The sequence below is a fragment of the Ammospiza nelsoni genome, chromosome 12 (genome assembly GCF_027579445.1).
Source record: "Ammospiza nelsoni isolate bAmmNel1 chromosome 12, bAmmNel1.pri, whole genome shotgun sequence".
Lineage (NCBI taxonomy): Eukaryota > Metazoa > Chordata > Aves > Passeriformes > Passerellidae > Ammospiza > Ammospiza nelsoni.
This window is the reverse complement of record NC_080644.1, coordinates 2,263,839-2,277,302: the sequence shown is the minus strand read 5'-3', so window position 1 is coordinate 2,277,302 and position 13,464 is coordinate 2,263,839.

The window sequence follows — 13,464 nt, the reverse complement described above, 5'->3', positions numbered from 1 at the left end:
AATAAATAGATAAAATAAATAAATAAATGTGATAAACATTTATTTTTATTTAGTAAAAACTTTGCCTTATTTTCTAAAGCCTATCCCTTCCCTGGGTCAGGAGTGGGGACAAAGAGCAGCAGAAAAATGAGGGTTTGAGTTCAGTGCACAGAGTTGTAGCTACTCCCACGTGTCTGGAGTAAGAACTGAGTAAAGGCAGCTTAGGAATGGCTCCACTGATTTATGGAAAGAGATCTCCTCTTATTTGAGAGGGGTTGGAACAAGGAGACCACGTGTGACAGGAACAGGCAGTGCTGGGGTGATGTGAGGAGCAGTTTCAGAGGAATAACAGAGATCCCAGCATTGGATCAACCTCTGCCTGCAGCCTGGACCGAAACAGCCAAAATAGATGAATGAAAGTAGGAAAATAACATTTCAGGGCAAGCCACTAAAAGCCTGTGTCAGGAGCAGCTCGGGGTTGTTTCTCTGAGAGCCTCTGGTGGGATCCAGATCGCTCAGGGTCCTCAGCCACTGAAAAATAAAAAATTCTACTGAAAAATGCCAGCCAGAGAGTCTGGAAACCTGAGCCATTTGTTCAGTTAATGCTGAATTCCCTCCTGTCCTCTCCCTCTTTTCACCCTCACCACAGATCAGGTCTTTAGGATTCTGCTCCCTGTTTCCATTTGGGTTAAAATCACCCAATTCCCTGTGTTTGATGGATCAGCAGCATCTGGCAGAGCAGCCCCTGGCATGGCTGTGCTGCAGGACCCTCCTTTAGGGCTGTCCCATCCTCCCTGAGCCCCAGAGGAGATTTTGGGGTGAAACTCCCTGAAACCCCCTGGGACCCTGCTGGGCTGGACCCATCCCGAAGGACATTTAATTTCTTTATAACCCACAGCAAATGGAGCTGATTTACTGTGCTGTAAAAGAGGGCTGTGCTGTTATTTCTTTGCAAACCCTGCTTTTGGAGCGTTTAAAATGCCTTTTTTAAAAATGTCAATTAACAACTGACAAACGTGAAAGAAATGCATTTATGTCCCGATGATCTCAATCCTCACATCCCTCAGCCTTGGAATGTGTCATCACTTTTTACTCAAGTGTAGCTTTTGTTGGAGGCTTCCCTTATTTTGGTTTTAATGAGAATTTAAGAATGGAATGAAAATATAATCCTGCAGCTTAATTCTGGCATAAGCCTAATCGAGTTTATGCATAACAAAAATGTCAAGGCTTGTATTTTCTGCTGGAAGCCCTTACTTTGAAGCAATGCAATTAATTACACTTGAACATCCTAGAGGTTTATTGCTTCAGATAAAAGCAGCCTGAGCACCTTCTTTACTATTATTTCCAGAAGAAAAACAGTGTAAAATAAAGATAATTGAAGGATCTCTGACAGACAGGTTGTTTTTAGTTCTGAGGAACTGCGTGGCTTTAACAAAGAACCTCCTTAAAGAAATTTAGGAGCAGCTGATTTGCATAGAAAATTTTGGCTTGTGGCAGCCTAAGTCATAATTTACTTTATTCTGGGCCTTTAAATATAGCACTGTGCATTAAATTCATAATTTACTTTATTCTGGTCCTTTAAATACAGCACGGTGCATTTCCATGGGGGATCTGGGTGCCGGTTTAATTACCCAAAGTGGCTTTATATAAGATTAAAGCAGAAATTTGGTGCCAGGGCAGAATGGTGGTGCTAAAATTGAAAAATATCCCTTTAGCTCTGGCAGCAACCCTGGCACAGCTGAATTCCCTTTCAGGGAAAGGTGTGGGCTGGGAGGGATGCTGGAAAACACCCAGAGCTAAATCTGAGTGCTCTGCCTTCCAGAATGGCCCCAAACTGGATTTTGGGCTGGGATTGGGATTTTGACACTGATTTCATTCACTGCTGTGAGCATCTTGTGGGAGAGGGGGAAAACAAAAGATCCATGAAAATGCTGCACTTTAATAAAAGCCCCCAGCGAATTGCTGTGCTGCAGGGGGTGTTTGCTCCAGAGAGAAACAAGGACAAAAGGAGCTTTCCCAAACTCCTGGCATGTTTATTCTCATCAAATGTGTAATTCCTGCTGCTCACTGTGCATTTTCATCATCTGCCTGTAAGAAACTCACCCTGATTTCCAATCAGTTTGATTTAAAAACTCTGTATTTATTTTTCCCAACCGCCAGATTTTGTAACAGTTTCATATGGAGCAGCTTTTATGGTGTGGAATCAATGATATTGATTTCCCTTTAAATATAAAGATTGCCCAGTTCCACACTGGGTGCTACAGCAGCATTTCAAAGACAAAGTGACTGCTGGTTTGTTAAGGTCTCTTCTCCATAAATCACCTTTTGTTCCACAATTTTGGCTAAAGTGAATCTTCAGGAATGAGCAGGATTTGACCCTTAGTAGTGAAAGCTTTTCTGTATATTACACCAGAGGTTTTATCGCTGTTCAGCCATGTAAAAATATAATATAAAATATTGATATAATATAATATAATATAATATAATATAATATAATATAATATAATATAATATAATATAATATAATATAATATAATATAATATAATATAATATAATATAATATAATATAATATAATATAATATAATATGATATAATATAATGTAATATAATATAATAATTCTGGGTTATTTTTGCTGGTTGATGTTCATTTAAGTTAAATACCATTAAACAACTCAGAAAAACTCAGGGCTCCTCCTGCCTCACTTTTCTGAGTCTTTCCCTTGAAAATTTTGGAGGAAAGGGTCAAAAGCAAGAAAGTTTCAAAATCCTCCAAACTTGTCTTTCTACAATCTGCTAAGAATTTTAATTGAGAGTATTCAGAAATATTAATAAGTAAGAATACCTTCAGAGCCAGTCTAAGTTCCTCATCCTTTTTTTGCTTTCCACCAAAGTTTTCTGCAATAAAAGAAGCCAAAAATGAGAAAAAATATCTTTACGCTCTCCCTTTTCCACTTTGTTACAACTTTCCTTAAAGGAATTTAAGAAATGTTGGACAATGGAAGCGATGAGGGGAATCTATTCCCCAAATAAATCCCATTTCCCTCTGCGAGAAATTGAAAGGCCCCAAGTTTTTATTTCAAATTATTCAGCTGGAATCCAGCTGGAGGAAGAATGGCTGCTTCATCTGGGAGTGAAACTTTTGAGAAAGCTTTAATGGGAAATTTCTGAATGGATTCAGAACTGCAAGGAGGAGAAGGAAAAAGGGAGGTGAAGCACTTGGCCATGTGCAGCAGGAAATGTCCAAGGCTGATTTTTCATCCTCTCTGTGCAGGCTGGGCTCTCCTGTGTGGGATTAATCCCTTTTCTGACCCAGAGATGGGGCAGCTGAGAGGGGTTTTAAAGAATTTTATTCCATTTTCAGTCTCATGTGAAGGGTGAGACAATACAGATGTTATAATTTACTCCATCACAATCAGAAGCCAACTATTTCCTAATTACAATACACAATGTTGTATTTTAATTACACTATAAGTGTTTCTTGCTCTATCAGCTTTAACCACACCATGGTGAAAGCTGACAGGTCAAGAAACATTTACAGTGTAATTAAAATGCCTTAAAGACAATAATTTAAAATTGCCCCTTGTGGGTCCCACTACAGTGCATCTTCCACAGTTCTGTTTCTCTAAATTATCTCGTTTTATTTGCAAGGCCATCCTTCAAAACTTGTTTCTAGCTCCATTTCTCTCTCAGCAATGTCTGTCCTGTTCCATGGCATTTCTAAGTCAGTATTCCCCATCTCAAGGTTGGCATACAGATGTGTGAGCCCACTGTTGGGCTTTGAGAATCTCCTACAAATCCATTCCCACCTCCTGAGCTCAGGGGCTCCTTTCAGCAAAGCTGCTGAGTCTCCTTCTCCAAAACATTAACGTTTATTAAATGCAATTAATGCTGCTCACTCCCAACAGGAGAGATTTGTGTCACAAGGTGTGAGGGCAGCTTTGCAGCACCCAAAAATATCCCAATTTCTTCCTCAGCTACTCAACATTGCAGCAGAATAAAGAAACCCCAAAAACCCTTTCTGACCACCTGAATGAAGTTCCCTCCTGTACAGAATCTGAGATATAAAAACCTTGCACTGGTGCTGTGCAGAGGTAAAATTCAAATAGGAAAATTAAGGGAAACCACTTGAACTAATAGAGAATTATGCTGTTAAGATCACAGGCGAGGTAATTTGCACATGACACTTTAACCCAAAACCAACCCCACATGAACAGAATTTACTCTGTTTCTGGCAGAGTAAATGATGATGGCAGCATGAATTCCTGCCTCTTTTAGTGGAGTGAGGCAGCCCAGGTGCAGTGCACAGGTTTCATCCTTTCCTTGGAGATTTTTGCCTTTGCTGTGCCCCAGCCCCTTTGCTTTGTGCTGGGCTCAGGAGCCTCAGCTGGGCTGCACTAAAGAGTCACCAGCAGGATCACAAAAAGGCACCAGCAGCACTAAAAAAGCCACCAGAATGATCACAAGAAAGCCACCAGAATGATCACAGAAAAGCCACCAGCAGAATCACAGAAAAGCCACCAGCAGCACCAAAAAAGCCACCAGCAGCACAAAAATAAACACCACTAGGATCACAAAAAAGCCATCAGAATGATCACAAAAAGGCACCATCAGGACACAGAGTGGGAGCTGGGAATGTTCCCTCTGCACTGGGAATCACTCCCAGGCTGAGCAGGAATTTCAGCCCCAGGGACACAGAACATCCAAGCTGAGAGCTCCTGGTCCCTACAATTTACCCTTTCTGCCCTCATTTGGAGTGTTCTGCCCATTTTTAGCAATTCATTGGAGCCACACAGATTTTTGCCACCTGGAGACCTGGGAACAGATGTTTTTGGAGCAGAAAAAGAGCAGGAAATACCCCAGGAAAGAGGAAAATCTCTTTGCTCAGGAGTTCCTCTGAATTTCAGTCCATGCTTTTGGTTTCCTGTCCTTCCTCTAGGTCCTGAGCCCCTCAGAGCCCCTTTCCATCACATCAAACCCTGTTTGTATATAATCTTTGATATCCTATAATGCAATAAAAGCCAGCTGCTCTACATTTGACACCTGAATTGTGCTCAGAGAGGAAAATCATAATGAAATGAATGTGGAGAGAATCATTCTGAAATGAATGTGGAGAGAATCATTCTGAAATGAATATTAAGAGATTCCACTCCTCTGGATCATTCCCTGCCCGCTGAAGCCAAGGAGAAGGAAAGGGCACCATAAATCCCATAAAGGGCTTTTTCCACGGGCACGTTGCTGGAGTGTGAGCAAACTCTTATTTACTCTGCTCAGTGCCACAATTAGTGGAGCTCAAAGTGCCTGCCAGGGTGTTTTATACTGTAAATTATTGGGCAATTAACCTCAATGCACCCTGCTTAAAGTCTCCAAAATAGCTGAGAATATCCTTCAAAACAAACAGCACATGACTGCATCTCTGGTTAATTATAAATAAAATGAATAAAATGAGTCTCTAATGGGATGTGAGGGACTGGGGTGGTGCTGAGGGAGAGTGCAGGAGAAAGAGGGAGAGAGAGAATTAAATCATCTTTCTGCAGAGCTGAGACAGAGATTCATAACACAAAGATGCAAACAAAGCAGCATCCAACCAAAGGGTGCTTTACTGGCAAACAAATCCATTTCATGATGTTTATTGCATTCCATGAGGGATTAGGCTTCTTTTCTTTCACAACCAAAACTGGTTTATTTTTATAAAATTATCTGCTATTGAGCTTCCTTATTGTGCAGCAATTGGTACACAAATTTTCCTGTTGTTTAAGAGCCATTTTTGACATTTGCAGATTTCAATGGTAGCCTGATAAAATAAAGCCTTGGATCCAAGATCAACAGTCCTGTTTTACATTCCAGTTCCCAAGAAACCACTGTTAAATATTTGATATCATAAATATTGACAGAGAAACTCCTTTTATTGTTTCCTCTTGCAGGCAAATTGACAAATGGAGAGTTTTAGATATAAATTATAATAAACCCGCCCAGCTTCATAATCATCCATCTTACAATAAAATCTATTTAACGAATCAGAAGTTTATTTTTTAATGGGAAACTTCCTGGAGCAGGAGGTGTCCTGGTGGGGAAAATTCTGGAATCAATGTTGGGGTCTCCTTGGGTTCCAGCATCACCCATCAGACCCAGGATGTCTGATGTGGTTCCCATCCCTTCCATCCCCAGACTGAGCCAACACCAATCAAAGCTTCAGAAGATCTTTCTACATTTCTAATTTTACCAATTTCAGAGTTTTATGGCTGGGAAAAACCAATGAAATCCTTTTTAAAGGGGTTTAAATTATTATTTCTCCGAGGCAGAGAATTCCTGAGCCACAGCAGTGCTAATGCAGAAAACAAACACGCCAAGAGCTGGAAATCATCACCTAAACACAGAAATCTCCTGGAATCAGAGCTGGAGCTGCCCTGACTGCAGTGTTTTGGAGGCAGGGCCAGAAATGTCTCTCAGTTTTCCGTGGTTTCTGGAATGCTGCTGTATTTTTATGGATGGAACCCTTGGAAGTGACAGAATCTGCAGTGAGTTCCATGGAGCAGTGCCAGCCCTTCCCTTCAGGCAATCTGGCTCTGTTTGGGAATGAAAGGTAAGATTAAATATAGTTAATATCAGAGTGGAACTTTCTTTTTAGCATTTGTTAAAAATACTCCCATTTTCTCACCATTTTAATGAGTAAGTAACCTTTTGTGGTAAAAGTTTTGCAGATTTTTTTTTTTTTTTCCAAAAAGTTGATCATAATCATAGAGAATTAAAACGGCTTTAAGGAAGTTTTTTGATCTTTGAAAGTAGCTGCCATTTGGAGTGTTCTCTGGATGCTTTCAAACCAAAGAAATTAAACTGCTCTCCTGTTTTAATTATACTCTCCTGGCTGAAAAGGTGGTACAGTAATTAATTTATTCATTCCAAACCATGAAAGCCCAAATTACACAGAGCTTTCAGCTCAGAGCATTTCTGTTCAAAGTTCTGCAACTCAAAATCAGGATGAACCAACCCAGACCGTGGCAGAGGAGGATAAAAATGTTGATCCATGAACCATTGGAGCCATCTGGAAGCATCAATTGCCACGGAAGGAAATTCATTCCCAGACAAAACATTGGCTCCAGCTCTGCCCAGCCCCTTCCAGCAGAATTATTTCTCCATTTTCTGACAAGTTATCAAGCGCCAGCTCCCTGAGGGGAGCTCACATCACACAGAGGCTTTGTCAGAAATAAATGGAGTTTCAAACTCAGCTTTTGGAGGTGCCACTGCAAGGCAAATCCTCATCTCAGAGCTGCTCCTCCTCAGGGTCAGCCCAGAGCTGGGCACCTGAAAGGGCTTTAAAAACCATCAGTGGGCTTTGAGGAAAAAACACAGCTTTCATAAGCTCCAGGGGTTTGCCTTTCACTCCGAAGATAAGCTCAGTGACAGGATGTTTTATGTGGAGACAGGAATCCATTGTTATGGAGAAGCAGAGCCCTGCCAGGGCTGCTGCTGTGGTTCCCTGTCCCAGGATGATGGGATGGAGCTCCTTGGGCCCCTCCTGGCTGGAATTTGTGTTTTATGGCCGTTCTGCACCCAGGGCTGTCCGGCCAGCAGCTCTCACACCCCTCAGCGCCTGAGTGAGCGTTTTGTGAAAAAACAGAACTCCAGGCTGGGTCTGTCCTGCTGGGCTGCTCAAGTGTCACCCTGGTCTTTTAAGGTTTTCTAAACCTTCTGATGTTTATATTCTTGTAACTAAGTTTCTCACACTCTTCCTGTAAATAACTTATGTTTATTTTATTTGTTTATATATTTTATATATATAAAAATATAGTAATCGTAGATAATATATGATATATGATATATGATATAAAATAAATAATATAAAATATATAATATATAATACAGAATGTAGAATATATTATATATTATATATTATATATTATATATTATATATTATATATTATATATTATATATTATATATTATATATTATATATTATATATTATATATTGTATATTATATATTATATATTATATAGTATATAGTATATAGTATATAGTATATATTATGTATTATATATTATATAGTATATATTATATATTATGTATTATATATTATATAGTATATAGTATATAGTATATAGTATATAGTATATATTATATAGTATATATTACATATTACATATTACATATTACATATTACATATTACATATTACATATTACATATTACATATTATATAGTATATAGTATATAGTATATACTATATACTATATAGTATATAGTATATAGAATATATTATATAGTATATATAATATATATAATATATAATATATAATATAGACTATATTATATAGAATATAGAATATAGAATATAGAATATATAATAATATATATTTATATCTATATTAAATATAGAAACAGTTATATATTTATTTATTTTATTTATTTATATATTTATTTTAACTTTTATATATATATATATAAATATCTATGTATATATTTTGCATTCTTTTATGGAGGAGGAGAAATTTGATGGACTGTTGGTTTGCCCACTGTCATTGGGGAGGTGGCACTGTCACCCTCCAACCCACTGTCACTTTTGGAAATCTATAAATGTTGGAGTCAGAAAATAAAAATCCCTTTTTTACTTTAAAAAGAGCAGTGAGTCCGTATCATGTTATTTCATGTCCTACAGGGACAGAGAACAAACCCTGCTGGGCTTGGAGCATTTCCTGCCTGATCCCTCCCCATTGGTCCCTGGAGCATTTGTTTTAAAAGGACAAACATTTTTAAAGCCACAGCCAGGGGTTTATTGCTTCCTCATAACTGATTTAGTGCCTCAAATCAGAGGTTTTCCCTTCCTCCTGCTGCAAAGACATGCAGAGCACAGGGACAGATCATCTGTCATCTCTGTAAAAGTGTCACCCACTATTACTGCCTTCTATTAAAATGCATCTCTATTACCTGCTGTAATTATGAGGAGTTTGGGCTGGTTCATATATTTGCCAAGGGAAGGGAATTGCCAGCATCTCCTTTTTCCATGGGGCTTTCTCAGGGCCAGGTCTGCCTTTAGTAGCTGAGCCCAAGCACCGAGCATCATTTTAATGGAATTATTGTAATTTTGGTATTAATGTCTGGGATGGGCACAGCAGCTCCCAGAGGTGTGAGGCACTGAGAGCTTTTCTGATCCAGGATTGAACCACCCCAGCCTGAGGAGCCCTTGCAGCCCAGCTGAGACTGGGCATGCAGAGGCGGAGAAAAGAGAATTTCTATTGGGATTGGGCACACAGCCCTGGTGCAGCTCTCTCAGCGCCGTGAATCTGGAATTGTTTCCAGGTTTCTCATCCCTGGTGCAGCTCTCTCAGCACCGTGAATCTGGAATTCTTTCCAGGTTTCTCATCCCTGGTGCAGCTCTCTCAGCACTGTGAATCTGGAATTCTTTCCAGGTTTCTCATCCCTGGTGCAGCTCTCTCAGTACTGTGAATCTGGAATTGTTTCCAGGTTTCTCATCCCTGGTGAAGCTCTCTCAGCACCGTGAATCTGGAATTGTTTCCAGGTTTCTCATCCCTGGTGAAGCTCTCTCAGCACCGTGAATCTGGAATTGTCTCCAGGTTTCTCATCCCTGGTGGATCTTTCTCAGCATTGGGAATCTGGAATTGTTTCCAGGTTTCTCATACCTGGTGAAGCTCTCTCAGCATTGGGAATCTGGAATTGTTTCCAGCTCTGCTGGCTGCTGCAGATTCTCCCATTCTGCCTTTTTCTCACTTGTTGGGAAAAATTTTTGTTTTAGGAATAAGCTCCATCTCCAGGTCGGACTTAGGGATTTTCCCTTTTTTGGAACCAAACAATGGAAATTTGGGGAAGGACAGATGTATTTGTATAAACCTCCCAGCCACCCTCAAACCAGGATCGTTTCCTTAGGGAACCAGACTAAAAATGAGAGGAAATATCCCTCAGACACCCAGACCAGAAGGGTTTCCTTAGGGAACCAGGCTAAAAATGAGAGGAAATATCCCTGAGACACCCCCAGTGTTTGTGCATCTCTGCAGGGAATGCTGTCTGGAATGCAGAATGGGGCTCTGCCTGGAAAGCAGAGAATTCCCTGCAGATTTAAAGGTAAAACAGACAGGAATTTGTAGTAGCAGAGCACAAAGAGCTCTTTCCCAGCAACCTGAGCAGCTCTGGATCCCACATCTCAGATTTACACTTTGCTGCAGCCCTGGAAAGGAAGAACTGCAAACTCATCATTATAAAGAGATATGCAAATCCCTCCTTTGTTTTCCAAGGAACCATTTAATTGTCTATTTTTCATCCTCAGATTTTCCCCAGCAGTTCCATTAGCTGACATGACAGAACGCCAGCTTGTTTCATATTTAAATACAGGAGCAATTTGAAATAATAGATCTTGACTTTGGGAGCACAGTCATCTGTTATTACTCCATGAATTATGTCCAAAAGAAAGAACCTAAGCCCTTTTCTCTTATTTGCAAGGTTGACAGAAAACTTCTATTTTCTGTATGAAATAAGGTGCTTTTGGTTGGTTTATTTTTTAATTTATTTTCTGCTTTAATTTCTTTTTCTCTTTCCCAGCTCCCACTAAAATAAAGGGTGTAGGTCCTTGTCCTACTCTTGCTGAATCCCCTTCATTTCCTATTTGCAGATTTTCCTGCTCTTTGCTGCAAGTCTCCCCCTTTCCATGCAGGCAGAACACTGATTTATTATTTAGGGCAGGAGAATTCACTCCTGACTATCCAAGTTTTTATTCCAGCCAAGCATCAGGAGCTCTTGTTTGGGAATTTCCACAATGAGGCAAAGCTTTGATCCCTTTTCTCATGATTGCTTGGATTTATTGCCTAAAACCTCCACTTCATTAAGCCGTCAGCTTTTCCTTGGTGGCCTGCTGGAGAGTGAAGTGCTAAATTTGATTTAAAGGTCAGGGGAGACGTGTGGCACCTCCAATCTGCCCAGGAATTGTTTTTGTAACACTAAACGGGGTTTACAAGGAGAGAAAATTGGAGGTGGTCAGCAGAAGTCACTGCAGCCCAGTGCCTTGGAAAGGACAGTTTTCCTTTGGTTGCACTAAAAACAAAGAAAATGGACACATTATAGGGGTGCTCTGGGGTTTATGGAACCCCAAGTCCCGGGGCTCCAACTGTAGCAGCTAAACAAGGGAAAACAGCAGGAAAATGCTTCTGCTTCCATGTTAGTGCAGCAGCCACAATCCCAACAAAGCTTCATTTGGGGAGACATTTTAATCTGAATTTCCTGGAGGTCTAAATAAACTCTCACCAATTGTCTCTGAGCATTCTCCCAGCAGACCTTGTTATTCTTCCTGCATCTCCACATCTTCTAATTCACCACCCAAATAAAGTCCCAGAAGAGATCACTTTCCTTTAAAATAATTTTACAACCACAGCCCAATATATTATCATTTTAATTAAATATATAAAATATAACAAAGGCCAAGATATAAATTTCCAGGGGACTGAAGCTTAATTTAATTTCCACATTGAATATATAAAGCATGGGATATAAAAAAACTCCTAATATCCCCATTTGCCTCTCAGCACAGCCCTTTATCTTGGGCATTTCATTAGTCACAGAGATAAAAGAAAACAATTACAAACTAACTGGGAATTCTGTAGGAGACTTTCCTGGGGAAGTAAATTAGGTATTACACTAAGTGGAAATTTCTGTCTCAGGAAAAATACAAAAACAAAAAAAAGTTGTCAGGCAATTTCCCTGTGCTAATTAAAGGAAATAAAAATTCACTATAACCACCCTGCAGTTCTCTGGAAGTGCCAGAGATTGAGACTGCTCCTGATTTCCCTCTTGGGAATTGACAGAGCAGCAGCTCTTCCCAAAAACCTGGGAAAAAACTGAACCTTGAAGGGACCACACTGGGACCTTGCTGCTCTCAGTGTGGAAAAAGAACTGAAACAACCCAGACTGGAGCGAGAAAATGCCCAGTGGGAAATATTGACACCAGGAGAGAATCTTCTCCAAACTTTTGGAGGCTGATATTCTCTGAAATGAGATTGTGAGGCACTGCAGTCAATGATGGGTAAGCAAAGTCCCATGATCAACAATGCAAACTCGTTGAAAAACCACATTACCTGTCTGTCTCTATTTATTTCTTATTGATTATCATTAATTGTAAAGACTCTGACTTGTGCAATATATGACTGATGGTCTTTTCATTTTTCATGGGAATCATTATTTTATTCACCCAGATATTGCAAACACTTTCAGGTATCATAACTCAGCTGCAGATTATTTAATTATCCAGCACTCACCTCGAAAGAAAAACACTTCAGACAGGAGAACTGTGCCAATAAAAACGATTCCCATTTTGGTGGGAGCTGGTTCAGTGACAAACATCCATTTTTTGTCACACTGTCCCTGCTCTGAAGCTCAGCACGAGATCCCTATCGGACCCCTGAGGAAATGAAATCATCCCTGCCTGGCTCGCCAGTGACCTCCACAAACCCTGGCGCACCACCAGGGATGTTTGTCAACAGCAAAATTCATTTTCATTATTTCCTTTCTGTGACTGGGGTGGGCAATGTTCATTTTGGAAGCCACTGAGAGCAACCAGAACAGAGAAATGAGATTAAATTCGGTTTGCTGGCCAAGATGTGAGGACAAAACCACAGCTGAGGCTTCTATTGGGGCATGGTTTGAGGGATTTTATAGGATGCTGTGCAGTGCATTAATGGGAGAGAAAGGAAGGGAGAGAATTGTGATCTCTGGTGTCTCACAGCATCCTCGGGGTGCTGCATCCACCAGCAGCCCCCTCCCAGCCTGACATGCAGCTTGCACTGCTCTGTGGCAGGAAACAGCAAAAATATTGATGTTTCCAAATTAAATCAAATGGAATTTTTCACCCAAGGGGTGACAATGGGGCTGAGCAAATGCTGAGCACCAAATCCCAACGTGGGGACACAGGGTGGGCTCTGAGCTGCCCAAACAGCAGCAGGAATTGGGGTCCCCTGCCTTGAGGGGCACAAAAAGAGCCCGAGGTGCCCAAAATCATCACTGCTTCCAGCGGGAGGGGAAATGAAGGTAAAGGGGTGGTCAGGACATGGGAATGACAGCCTCAGCCCCTTGTTAGTGATGGAGCACAGATTTGGGAAGTGCTTATTCTCACAGACACATCGTGCAGGTGGAAATATTTATAAATAACTCTTTTGGAAGGTTTTTCTCTGACAGCTGCCACAGCCCTGAACCCTGGAGAACTGAAATTCACATTTTGGGGGTGCTGATGACCACAGGCAGGACAATTCTGAATTTCACTTCTTTTCTTCTTTCCTGGTGTCTCCTCCTGTGTCAGAGCCAAGGAGAGAGATTCAATCCAGCTCTGGAGCACACTGACCTTGGCTCTCACTGTGAAAATCTGCCAAGTGAAGTACACCAGAGAGAAATTATTCCTTTTTAGCCCATCAGCATTGTCTGTAGGCAGCAGGAAATTTATTTTTTTTAACACACTGCCTTGATTCTGGAGTTTTCCTTGACACGTTTGTGCTG